The following is a 14,439-nucleotide window of genomic DNA, read 5'->3' on the forward strand; positions in this document are numbered from 1 at the left end:
CCTTATACCCCCTAGCTTTAAAATAATCCTTCAGGGTCATGATAAATTCCTCAAAATCCTGGTCTTTAACATGTAGCCTAGAGACCCTTTACATTTGTCCCTTCACCACATTCTCAGACAGATGGTTAGGATGCATACTGCTATGATGGACAAAACTCGGTTTGTAAAGATCCTTCGTATAAAGGCTTGCAATAAGTCTATTACTACCAGGCTCCCTCTTCACCACAACATTCAAATAGGGTATCTCAGTATGGGACTTAGTGGCAGTGAACCGGAAAAAAAGTCTGCTGTGGAAAGAAGATAGCAAATTAATTCATCTAATTAAACTATGGTGCCAGTCCAAAATAAAAAGGTCATCGACAAACCTTTGGTAAAATTTTATTTGATAACCCCACCATCTCAAACTCACTAGAAACTTGCATTCCCATATGGCCATAACAACACTGGAGTATATATTCTCACAAGGTGTGCCCATAGCTACACCATGCCTCTGATGGTAATATCTATTGCTGAATGTGAAAATGTTATTCTCTAAAACCATCTCAAGGAGAAATATAATGAACTCAATCTGCCTAGCATCCAAACTGCTTCTCATTTCAATAAAATCCTTAAGCATTAAAATACCCTGCTGGTTAGGTATCACTGTGAACAGTGATACAACATCAAGTGTTACCAAAAGGTTACCAGACGTAAACACATCATCCTTGGAAAACTCATACAAATCAAAAATGAATTGCTGTGTATCTTTTAACACAAAGACATAAGTGTCCAACATCAATCTCAACTTTTTCTCTAGATAAATGGACATAGGTTCAGTGAGCCATTCCCCTCCCGACAACTATAGGTCTAAACAGAGGATGGCTCATGTTCTTATGAATCTTAGGTAGACCCTGAAATAATGGAAGAAGAGGTAAATCAACGTTTAGATACCTGTATAAATCATCAGGAATAGTGCCTTGTAATACATATGCACATATAAATTATATATATATATATATATATATATATATATATATATATATATATATATATATATATATATATATATATATATATAGATATATATATATATATATATATTTTTGATATATATATATATATATATATATATATATATATATACACATATACACACACACATTATATATATATATATATATATATATATATATATATATATATATATATATATATATATATATATATATATATATATATATATATATATATATATATATACACATATATATACATATATATATATATACATACATATATATATATATATATATATATATATAAATATATAAATATTTATATATATGTATATATATATATATATATATATATATATATATATATATATATGTATATATATATATATATATATATACACATATATATTTTTATATACTGTATATATATATATATATATATATATATATATATATATATATATATATATACACACACACACACACACACACACACACATATATATATATATATATATATATATGTGTGTATTCACTTTAAAAGATTGAAAGCCTATAACATTGAAATTCAAATCACTGAGACCAAAATCTTGAAAATTCATAATACTGAAAACTCAAAACATTGAATTCCATAACATTGAAAAAACATAGCAAAGCAACATTTTGTTCTTTGTAGTGCGATCTCTGTCTGGGGTGGCCACAGTGATGCAGCAGTTACTGTTGCCGCCTTACAGCAAAAGGTTCTCCGGTTCGATCCTCGGCTGGGTGCCTTCTGTGCAGAGTCAGCATGTCCTCCCTGTGGTTGCGTGGGTTTCCTCCAGGTGCTCCAGTTTCCTCCCACATCCCAAAGACATGCTCTAGGTGGATTGGATACTCTAAATTGGCCCTAGGCATGACTGAGTGCATTTGTGTGCCTTCTGTGGAAGGCTGGGCACCAGGCTGGTAACTCAACACCATAAAACTTCACTGCCAATCATGAGCAGACAGATGATCCACTGTGGCAACCCCTAACAGGGAAAAGCCAAAAGAAGAAGTATGATCTCGGTCTGCTTGATAAGATCCAGTGTACTAACCGATTGGTCTGCTGAGAGACACATAAAACTGCAGCAGTACTGCAAAATCAGAAAAAGTCTTTATACCTCAGCATAAACTAGTTACAGCACACCCACACAAACTTCTTTAACTTGTCATTCATTCATTAAAAATGAGCTGCTAAGAATTTCGCAACATATTAGTGTGTATTCATAACAAGTTAAAAAGGTACCTACCAACTATATACCATAAGGTGCTTTAACTACACACAGAACAGCAGTCTTGCAAAATACACGTTAAATAAACAGAAAAAATTCCCTGTGCAAAAGTGTAAAGAGTTAAAGTAAACCTGTATAGTCAGTATTAACTTAATATAGTCAATAAAAAAGTTAGAGATGTATAATGTTGGCTGATCAGTATATGTTAAAATGTAAGAATGTTAGTTACCATACATAGTGTATGATGGTTAAACTATGTTTACTTGGGTATGATATATTCATTGTGACTGTGATGGTTAAACTATGTTTACTCTGTGTATGATATATTCATTGTGACTGCTATGGCTAAACTATGTTTACTCGGTGTACAATATATTAATTGTGACTGTGATAGTTAAACTATGTTTACTCGGTGTACAGTATATTTACTGTGACACATGCAGTTCTGTACCTATCAGCAGTAACTCATTTGTGGTAGACCCAAAAACATCCATGTAAAACTTTAGTGAGAGATGCACAACATCCATTCTTGTAACCTCAAAAAGGTGTGATAATTTGTAGAAGCAAAACCTCAAGCCTTCACTGAAAACAAGCACATGTCTGGTAGGTAGGCATCCAGTCAATGAAAGTTAATAAGTACATATTCTGTAACAGATTCATGTATTATAAATACCATATTTAAGCCACAATATACAAATGTGCATATTGTATACACTGTATAGGTCTGTACCCTTCAATCTGCTGAGGTATGATGACAAACACATGACGCTAATGTCATTGTGCAATGTTCTCATGTGCTAGTACTGTATCTGTTGCAAAAGACGTGTAGTTCCACTTTTGGGAACTGTCGCTGTATAATGGAAATATGGGAATGTGTCTTGCTGCATTTCGTTTTCTGTCACCACAGTTTCTTTACATATCATATGTTCTGTTGTTTGTACATTTATGATTCCTTTATCACTGATGAAGAAAATAATAGGCTAAAAACAGTCAAGTGCTTCAGTTAATATCGATAATTAGTTTGTCATTATTAAGAAGTTCAGATGGCCACCTTACTTAAACTAACATTTATATTTTTTCAGTTACTTATTAAAAACAATTAAAATCTGTATCACAGTTAAAAAGGAAGTAATGCTAGTGTGGACTGTGTTACAAACATTACCATAAAATGACTGGCTACAAAATTAATGCAACCAGTTCTTGTTCTATTTGAAAATGTTTTAAAAAGATGCATAACAACCCAAGACTGGAACATAGCATAAGTTACACAGTTATACAAAAATAATAAGGGTAAAATGAAGCAGGTAAAATTACATGCTTGTATGGTTTCTTAGCTGTATTGGGAAGTCACTAGAAAGGTTTAGCACTAACCGACACACTAAATGACCTTTGCATTACAGGACAGGTCATGTGAAGGTTTTTTTTTATGTTATAACACTTTTCAACATGGCTGTCTTGAGTACCTCACACTTAACAAAAGACTAATTTATTTAGCTGTGCAACAAGTTGATTGTAAACAGAGCTAACAATACTGTGCAAAGATAAGAAGGTGATGAAAGATGAATAAGAAAAGTGGTGTTACTAAATGCATAGTTCTTTTACAAAGGAAAGTGAGAGGGATGGTGCCATGCTAGGAGGTAGGTAGGAGAACAGGGACAGCAGCTGTCAAACACTTGGACATAAAGTGATGCATTTCAGAACATGTCTTCTCTGAAGAAGAATAAAGCAGTGGGGGATCAAGTGAGCTACCTCTCAAGGTGCTCGAATATCTTATTAAATTGCTGGCAGATCCTCTGAATGAGATATTCAATGGTTTACAATGTAGAAGTATCTAAGGACCAAAAGATAATGACTGTGGTTCCCATTCAAGGAGGTGGGGTCTGCAGGAAAACTCCATGTAACTATAGATACTTAACAGCATGTTAAGGAGAGTAATGATGAGAATTCTGAGGGAAAGGGGGATTGCTTTCCAACAGGACAATTAACGTGAGCAATGTTCTGATTTACTAGTATCTGTGGCAAAAGGATGGGAAAACAGAAATTCAGCTCTGGTCCGCATACCATGTCTTTCATATACAGAGGTAGGAAGTAATGCCCAAACTAACATCCCTTCATATAACCTCTAGAAACTTACTAACTGACATACTCCCTCCAAATAAACAACCATATTGCATAGAAACAACTGGGTTGAATTGTACTGTTAGGCTTGCAGTGGTTGTTAGCTTAGTATTTACCTCTGAACCTATGCGCTATGTATACAGGCAGAAGCTGCCAGACAAACCTGATCTAAGTTTATTACTGGGTAACTAGAAAACAAAACAAGGGAGTCATAATAGATGCAGCACACATGAACTTCATCAAACTATGTGACTTGGTTCCAGCAGTTGCTAAGAAAACTTGATAAACTGGGGTAGAATTAAGACTAAAGATCTGTGTTGCTAAATGGTATAGTTAAAAGGTAGAACACTTAGGGCTGTGCTAACAGGTAAAACAGCAGGAATAAGAAACACCTCTTGTGTCAACTCAGAGGGTTTCTCTTGGTTTCGGTATTCTTCAGTGAATTTGTTTCAGGCATATCTAATGGACTAAAGAACATGATCAGCTTCATCAGTAAAGACACAAGTTTTGGTGCAGCAGTGGAGGATGGGGCAGGAATGTAAGAAGGACTGGAATAGCCAGACAAAGTTTGCTGAAAGATGACATCTGAGATCTGGTGCAGACAAATGCAAAGTAATACACATGGGATCCCAGCAACAATCATGTGATGTATCAGTTGAAAGAAGGGCAAATTATGGCTGAAAAGAATCTTGAAGAGTTGACCACATCAGGGCTGGAATACCAGGAGCAGAATGAGAGGGCTCTAGCAACAGCCAGCAGAATATTGGACTGTTTTCTATGGGGAGGAGGCTGTAGAACTGAAGAGCTAATGCTCCTGCTGTATCTGACCCCAGAGAGAATATACCTTCAGTATTCTGAGTGGGTATAGAGGTAGCACAAAAAGCGACATATCGGGTACCTTGAAGGGATCCAGAGGAATGCCAACAGATGAGTATATGCCACAGAGAAGGAATAATATAAGCAGATACTGGAGAGATTAAAGCTCTTCCCACTTGAGACCAGAAGAGAGGGGGCATAATATAGAAACACAAGACTATGGCAGGGACAGTAAGGGTTTTCTTTCACAGCAAGAATTGGGGGATTAGGGGCCACAGGCAGCAGGCACTAAGGACCAACAATTCTTTGAATTTCTAAAAGTACTTCACAGTCAGAGTTGTGGACTCATAGATTGGGATAACAGAATGTTTGGCAAAGAGAGAATCCACATTGGCATCTGATGGCACGAGATGTGAAGAGATGAGGGAAAACATGGTTTAGGATAAGAAGTAGAATGCTAAATGCACTTAAAGGGAAGACTAGAAGAATTTGCTATCACCTTTTGATGTCAAACAAGTATCATACAATATAAACTATAACATTTAAAGATACTACAGTGGGCTCTAAGAATGCACTGGATTTATTTATGGATGAGAAATATTTGCACCAAATACTACAATGCATTCCATTTCTATTTGCTGTTATGTTGACAAATGTTGTCCTATGTCCAGAAATGGACATTTAATGGTAGAGACATTGCTCATTCACATTTGCTGCTGATGTCTGCAACACCATAATCACAATATTTTCAGAAAAGATGCTACCAAAACCACAACTTTTTAAACAGGACAAATGCAGCCGCCCCCTTCAAGCCACATCAACTGACTTCACTTTTACCCACCCTCCCTCTTTGTATATGATGATATTCTTTGTTTAACTTTGTTATGTGCTGTATTGTAAATGCTTCAAATGGTATGTATAGCATTTACTTTATTGCAAATGCTGTTGAAACTATATATATATATTTCTATATGGATGAAGTTCATTTTATGAAAGTTCATCTGTTAAACAGAATGAATTGCAGGAACATCCATTTAACTGAATGTCCTTTTGCCAAAAGGTAAGTTGGTTTGAATTAGTGTGTGTGTGTGTGTGTGTGTGTGTGTGTGTGTGTGTGTGTGTGTTAGTGGGTTGTGTGAAAGGGTGTTAGTGGGTTATGCATAAAGTTATGGTTAAGTGAGGGGCTGGGCCTTTTGATGTGCATGTGTGCTTGGTGCATGTGTCTGTGTGTGCATGTGTGCTTGGTGCATATGTCTGTGTGTGCATGTGTCTGTGCCTGTCTTGTGTAACACTGGTGTAATGGAAATGTTTTTTTGAAGGTAATGAGTAGGTTTAAAGTTTTGGTAAGGGGAAAGAACAAGGTCAGGTTTAGCATGCATTACTAAGGTGGTGCAGAAGGGTATGTGGGGCACTTTTTAAATAATATATATTGTCTTCAGGATCAAATTTTGCAGAATTTATAACACTAATAGATGCTTCCTAATGAAACAGTTCCTGTATTCTAAATTTGGAAACATTTGCGTTGTGTAGGACTTACAGATATATTTGTTAAAGTAAATCATTACTGTAGGCATATTTTCAACAATTTACCAACATAGTTTTGGGGGTTACAATGTAGGGATTATCCATGAATCATGAGTTCTGCCCATGAGAGTAAAGCCTGAGTAACTAAAGAAAGATAGCTTTTGGTACGTCTATCTCCCTAAGTGCTATATATACAATGTCATTATTAAAAAAAAAATGCATCTTTTTTTAACATAATGTCATTGTATGGTATAACTTTTCTTTCTGAAATTTTCTGGTAATGTAATTTTTCTGGACAGCTGTAGGTTATACGATACATGTCTCAGGGTCAGTAAACAAGGACAGTGTTTCGGATGTTTCATAAATGATACATGTCTGATGATTCCTTATTTTTTCCTGTATGATTTTCTCCAAAACATAATTTCTGCTGACTATCTAGCTACCATTCATTCTCTATCTGTGGGTTGTGAGCAGTTCATAATATGTCTGTCATCTATGCTTCCATAAGGGCTATGTTCTGTTTTCTGACCTAAATATCCCCCTTGGCAGCTAATATAAAGGTGTACTGTGGACATGGCTTGGCAGAGCTAAGCACTATCTTGGGCACTAGTATTGCTGTTGAGTTTGTGCTGTAAGTACTAAAGACTGGACTGCCTCCATCTCCCTAGGATGGATGATCCAGCTTCAAATGACCATGCAATCCAGCACCCAATCTATTAACCATTCGTGAGTCATGCGGGTCATAGTCAGGGCTTTATCTGCTTCATATCTCTACATGACACAACAAGGTTTTCAATTGCTTTGTTTATCATGGATATAAGGTTTTCTTCTCTCTTCCAGCCTGGAGTTCTCCATCTTCTTGCTTTCATCATCTCTGTTCTAACAACCAAATTCTCTTTCCTCACTATATCCTGCATTTTATTCTCAAAAGATAACGAACATAATGTGATTTTGTGTGTGTGTGTTGAGAGAGGATTCACATATGCTGGACATATTCATCTTGCTGCAAATGTGAGTTTGTACAAGATACTCATGTAGAGCATTTATGAAATGCATTTGCTGCTTTTTAGTCTATTCCTCTTGGTAACTATTTAAAATTAAAATAAAAACCACGCAAGTGGATATAGTAGAGCAAAAATGATTATTTATTAACGACTATAAGTTAAAATACAACCACTTCGACTAAGCTCTTTCACCCTCACATATATGGGCATCATCAGAGTTATGGACACATCAAAGCTTCCTCTATTTATATACAATAAAACATTTGTAACTTCCTTTAATAAATTAAGAATTTGTAAACAATGCTGTGAGACATTAACTAATAAATATACCCAAGCCATGGAAGTACAGGACAAACTTTTTAACCCACTTGAATGACTACATTTAAAAACAAATATAAAAATAAAATAGTACAACAACCCAGATTTCTTATATAAAACTGCGACAACACATGTATTTTATTAGACAATGGGAACCCATCACAATAGTAACCAAATTAGGTCACAATTATATTTGTTTGGCCCTTTGTTTCAATATAGGGGAAAAAGAAATGCTGTCATTACTACCAGGCTCACTTTTGGTGTTGAGTCTCAATTGTCACGCTGTTTCCTTCACTTCCGCTTCCAATTTAGGGTCACTACCTCTCTCTTTAATAATTACTTTGTCAATAATAAAAAATAAAAATCTTTTGAAGTTAACACATCTAGTGCTATGTACATATAACGCACTTGTTTTTGATGTCCCTAATGTGTTCTTCAATCTTGTCTCTTAATCTCCTGGTGGTTTTATCTATATAAACTCCTGGACATGCTGCACATGTTGCTACGTAAACCACCATCTTATTGTGGCAATTGCAGCACCCAGGACAGATCCTATGATATCCTGTAATGGCATCATAAGGTCCATCATTAATAAACTTGCAGCAACTGCAGGCCTCACACATATTAATTTTGCATTTCTAAAATCTCCTTAAGATTCTTAACTGTATGCTACTTTAGGTTTATAACCCAATTTTGATTTCAAATCTACATCAACTACTCCTTCCCAAACCATATTAAGTTTATATTGGATGACCATAACACCTCTTCCATGGCATTTTGACTTACTTCTAAACTTGTAGTCTCTGTCATTTTTAAGATATGGATAAATCTATTTCCCCGGTTCTTTATAACCTTGTTACTTATACTCAACAAAGAATGTAAGGGATAACCCCTGTCTTTAAACATCCCTACTAAGATGGCCATCTCTTCACCAAATGTTTCATCATCACTAACTAGTCTTGACAATCTAACCACCTATCCTTTTACTACACTTCTTTTTTGATGTAGTGGTTGGCAGCTGTCAAACTGTAAAAGAGTATTAGAGTAGTTTTGTTTTCTAAAAATTTCAGATGTCAACTCACCAGTCAAGTTGTCTTTTTTCAAAAAAATATCTAAAAAATCTATTTCAGTTGGATGTACTCTATAAGTGAACTGCAATAACTGGGTAGTGCTATTTCATATAATCCATAAAGATTTTTATTTCTTCTCGACTCCCCAACCACAATATTAGTATATCATCCAAAAATCTCAAAAACAAAATTAAGATTTTGGACATGTAGGGTGAAGAAAACACATAATGTATTTCCCACTCTGCTAACACCAATTTGGTGAAGATAGGCACACATTTTGTACCCATAGCCACACCAGTAACTTGTCCAAAATATTCTCTCTCAAAAAAGAGAAAATTATTTTCCAAACCCAAATCCATCAGGTCAACTAACAAATTTGCCCTAACACCATTAATAACCCCACTAGTACTTAAACTATGGAAATAAAAATCTAATCCATTATTGTGGGGAATAACAGAAAAGAGATTGATCACATCTACAGCTAGAAACAAAAATTCTTGATTGGTAGTGATACCTCTTAAAAGTTCAAGACGATGCTAAGAGACTCACAAAATATATGATTTATTTTGCAAAGCCATCTTTGAATAGTAAGTAATAAAGGCTGCTAAAGGTTTGGTTTTTGATCCACTGGCTACCACAATCGGTCTAAAAGGGGGGTCATTTTGATTATGTGTCTCAGGTATCCCAAACACAGCTGGAATTATTGGGGCCTCGACTGTTAAATATTCAAGTTCAGATTTTGTAATGGACCCCTGGCTAAAGGCATCATAAAGCAACATATCTATTTTAGCATACACTTTACTGATCTCATTCATAGATATGTTTTCATAGGTGGAGGTGTCATTCAAAATATCATACATTTTACATGCATGATCGAAATGTGTCATGATTACCATAACGCCACCTTTATCTGGTTTCATAATGCTATAATCCTTATTTCTGGTTAATTCTTTTACACATGATCTCTCTCTTCAGTGGATAAATTGTTTTGAAAAGCAGGGTTGCAAGTAATTTTTCTAAATCACCTTCACATATACACTCTAAAACTGTGGATATAAAAAGTTTACATACCCCTGTTAAAATGCCAGTTTTTTGTGACATAAAAGAATGAGACCACAATAAATAATTTCAAATTTTTTCCCATCTTTAATGTGACCTATAACCTGTATAATTCAATTGAAAAACAGATCTATTAGGGGAAAATATAAAAAATAAAAAAATGTTCAATAAGCTGGTCACATAAGTGTGCCGACCTTCAAAATAATACTTTGTTGAAGCACATTTTGATTTAATTACACCATTCAGTGTTCTTGGGTACACACCTGTCATCAATTAAAGAAACTCTGATTAATGCCACATAAAGTTCAGCTGTCCTAGTAGGATTTTCCTGACATTTACTCAGTTGCTTACTACAGCAAAAGCCATGGTTTGCAGAGAGTTTACAAAGCATCAAAGGGATCTCATTGTTGAAAGGTATCAGTCAGGAGAAGGGTACAAAAAATGTTCTACAGCATTGGATATACCATGGACACAGTGAAGACAGTAATCAAAAAGTGGGGAAAATATGGAACAACAGTGATGTTGCAAAGAACTGGACACCCCCTCCAAAACTGATAAAAAGACAAGATGAAAACTGGTCATGGAGGCTGCCAAGAGACCTACAGCAACACTGAAGGAGCTGCAGGAATTTCTGGCAAGCACTGGTTGTGTACTACATGTGACAGTCTCCCATATTCTCCATATGTCTGGACTGTGGGGTAGGGTTGCAAGACGGAAGCATTTTCTTACACAGAAAAACATCCAGACCCAGCTACAATTTGCAAAATAATACATAAAGTCTCCCAAAAGCATGTGGGAAAATGTGTTATGGTCTGAGGAGACCAAGGTTGAACTTTTTAGCCACAATTTCAAAAGGAATGTTTGGCGCAAAAACAACACTTCGCATTACCAAAAGAACACCATCCCCATGGAGAAGCATGGTGGTGGCAGTATCATGCTTTGGGGTTGCTTTTCTTCAGCTGGAACTGGGGCTTTAGTCAAGGTGGAGTGAATTATGAACAGTTCCAAATACCATCACTTTTGGCCCAAAACCTTGAGGTGTCTGCTAGAAAGCTGAAGATGAAGAGGAATTTCACTTTTCAACACGACAATGACCCCAAGCATACATCCAAATCAACAAAAGAATGGCTTCACCAGAAGAAAATTAAAGTTTTGGAATGGTCCAGCCAGAGCTCAGACCTAAATCCAATAGAATATCTGTGGTGTGACCTGAAGAGGGCTGTGCGCAAGAGTTGCCCTTGCAATCTGACAGATTTGGAGCACTTTTTCAAGGAAGAGTGGGCAAATTTTGCCAAGTCAAGATGTGCCATGCTGATAGAAGAAGACTGAATACTGTAATTAAATCAAAAGTTGCTTCAACAAAGTATTCATTTAACGGTGTGCACACTTATGCAACCAGCTTATTGTACGTTTTTTACTTTTTATATATTTTCCCCTAAAAGATTTGTTTGTTTTTCAACTGAATTGTACAGGTTATAGGTCACATTAAAGGTGGGAAAAGTTTTGAAATGATTTATTATGGTCTCATTTTTTTATATCACAAAAACCTGGCATTTTAACAGGGGTGTGTAAACTTTGTATATCCACTGTATATGTACCAAAGGGTGGAATGGGGGAATAAAAACACTTTTGCGTTTCAACATTAATGTACTACTATTGGACATATCACTTTGATTTGAAAAAAACAAAAACAGATGCAAATTAAACTGTCTAGTAAACAATTTCAAATTAATCAATAATTTTACCACATCAGTTTTAAACATGGGTGTGGGCAGCCGTGGTGGTGCAGTGCTTAGCGTTGCTGCCTCGCAGCAAGACATTCTCCATTTCAATCCTCTCCTGGGGTGCCTTCTGTGTGGTGTCTGCATGGCATCCTTGTGGTTGCATGGGTTTCCTCCGGGTGCTCCGGTTTCCTCCCACGTCCCAAAGACATGCTGTAGGTGGATTGGACACTCTAAATTGTCCCTAGGCATGAGTGCATATATGTGTGTGCCTTCTGTAGAAGGTTGGGTGCCAGGCTGGCAACTCGACACCATAAAACTGCCAATCATGAGCGGACAGGTGATCCATTGTGGTGATCCCTAACTGGGAAAAGATGAAAGAAGAAGAAGAAGTTTTAAACATGGGTGCATAATTAAAACCTCTGCTCAATAATTTAAAATGTGTCTGTTGAATGATAAAGTCACTTAAATTATATATTATGGATCCTTGACAACACACGACTTGTGCAATACTTTTTTCAGGTTCCAATGTGGATTCTGTAGGCACATCAGTCTGTATGCCTAATAATTCAATCTGAGTGCCAGAATTGGGAGACTGACTGAAAATATGGACTTACATCTATTAAGTCTGAGACTGCTATTTCTTTGACCATTCCTCGTTTCCCATTTTTCCCAAGGTATGTCGATCTGGGAGTTGGACTATATAAGTTTGGAGAGTATAGGGGCATGACCCCTGTAAATAAACAAGTTTAAAGAAGAAGAGCATTGTTCAACATTCACTCTCCTCAAGTATTTTCAAGCTTTTTTTTTCAGTGTTTTAGAACTTAGCATTATAAGTCCCAATATTTCAGCAAGAAAACTTCTCTCTCTACACACATATATATATATATATATATATATATATATATATATATTCTGTTATAAATATATTATTATTCATTTGCTGGGATAGTCTGACTGAGCAAAAAAAAAACTTTTTTAAGCAGATGCCAATGAAAAAAGTTACAACAGAAAGGTATTTACAATTTCAAATTTATCATTCTACAATATGAAGACAATTGTAGCTGTACAAAAAGGAAAAACAATGGTACACAGGAAATCAGACTGTATGATACATGACATTTTGTAGTCATTTCTTGCCTAAAACTTCTGTACATTTATCAGTTAGGCTGATTAGTTTTGAGCAATATGGTTAATAGTAGCAGATGAAGAATCCTGAAACTGAAGAGAGTTATTTATCTGAATGATATTACAACTATGAGATGGAGTTATGTGGAGGAGAGCAAGTATAGTGTTTGGTAGTTTTTTAAGAAAGAGAAATAGTGAAGACTATACATATAGGAAAAGTATAAGGAGAAAAGTACAATTAAAAGTGGTAGAGGTGATACAGTCTATGTGCTGATATCTACTGCGGATGACTGTTTAGTAAAATTTGTTATACGAAGAAGTCGCTAGTTATTCTGATGCCCAGTGGCCCAGTGCTAACCCTTGATGTGGCACTACCTGTTGACAATGTTTAAAGAGTAAGCAGCTGCTACAGTCCTCACTTGGAGATTATGTGTGTGTGTGTGTGTGTGTGTGTGTGTGTGTGTGTGTGTGTGTGTGTGTGTGTGTGTGTGTGTGTGTGTACTGGTATTAATCAACATGCAAAAATATCAGTATGTCGAAATCTGCATGTTGAAACAATGCCTACTGAATTCATAAAATCGAAAAATATGCATGTATATTTTTTCTCTTAAGGGAAGGAGTCTTTGTAAAGTAAAGTGTAGGCCACACCGCCTCACCTTACTCATGTGTGCTAACTATAGCCCTAATTCTGCACTCAATAAAGCACCAGTAAATATTTTTTTAACTTTTAACTCCCTCTACCTTCTAAATATTGGCTCCCTGTGGCCTCTTTACCTTGTGCTTTCTTTATGGAGACAAGAGCCACCATGAATGGGCAGTCAACCACGAACAAGAGTTGATTGTGGTGCCGTAAACCAGTCAGATATGATTGTTGACTCCAACCCTAAAATGCTCCTAACATCCTCTCCATAACTTCTGAAGAATGTTAGTACTACTATTCTGTGGAAAGAAAGCACCTAATCTTCACTGGATGACTGCCTTCTCACCCATGCAGCTATGCTACAGCCGTACATCCATCTAACACAGACTCTATGGGCTGTACCACGCAAAACTCCCAGTGGGTGCTACTCAAGTAGCAAACCAGACCACATCCTTCATCACATGATAAGCAACTTGTGTGCCATTTAATGCCATTCTACTAACCTGTTCCTTCCACCTCTGCTACCCATTAAAAGACTGTTTAATAAAACTGATATAATTACATGCATTATTTTGTTTACATAGGCATTTACATTCGGGACATCCCAGCAAAGATATACACAATAAACAAAGTTAGTAGATATTTGTCCTAATGACTTACTCTCAAAAGCCTTCGGATTGTCTATGATGTGATTGAATCACTAAAGGAAGGTGAGAAATAAAAATTGCTGACAATGGTAATGGGATTAGAATACAAATGACAAAAGGAAAGCAGCTCAGCATTATCTTTTAGGTAC

The sequence above is a fragment of the Protopterus annectens genome, chromosome 16.part0 (assembly GCF_019279795.1).
Source record: "Protopterus annectens isolate FY-2018-M chromosome 16.part0, PAN1.0, whole genome shotgun sequence".
NCBI classification, from domain to species: domain Eukaryota; kingdom Metazoa; phylum Chordata; order Ceratodontiformes; family Protopteridae; genus Protopterus; species Protopterus annectens.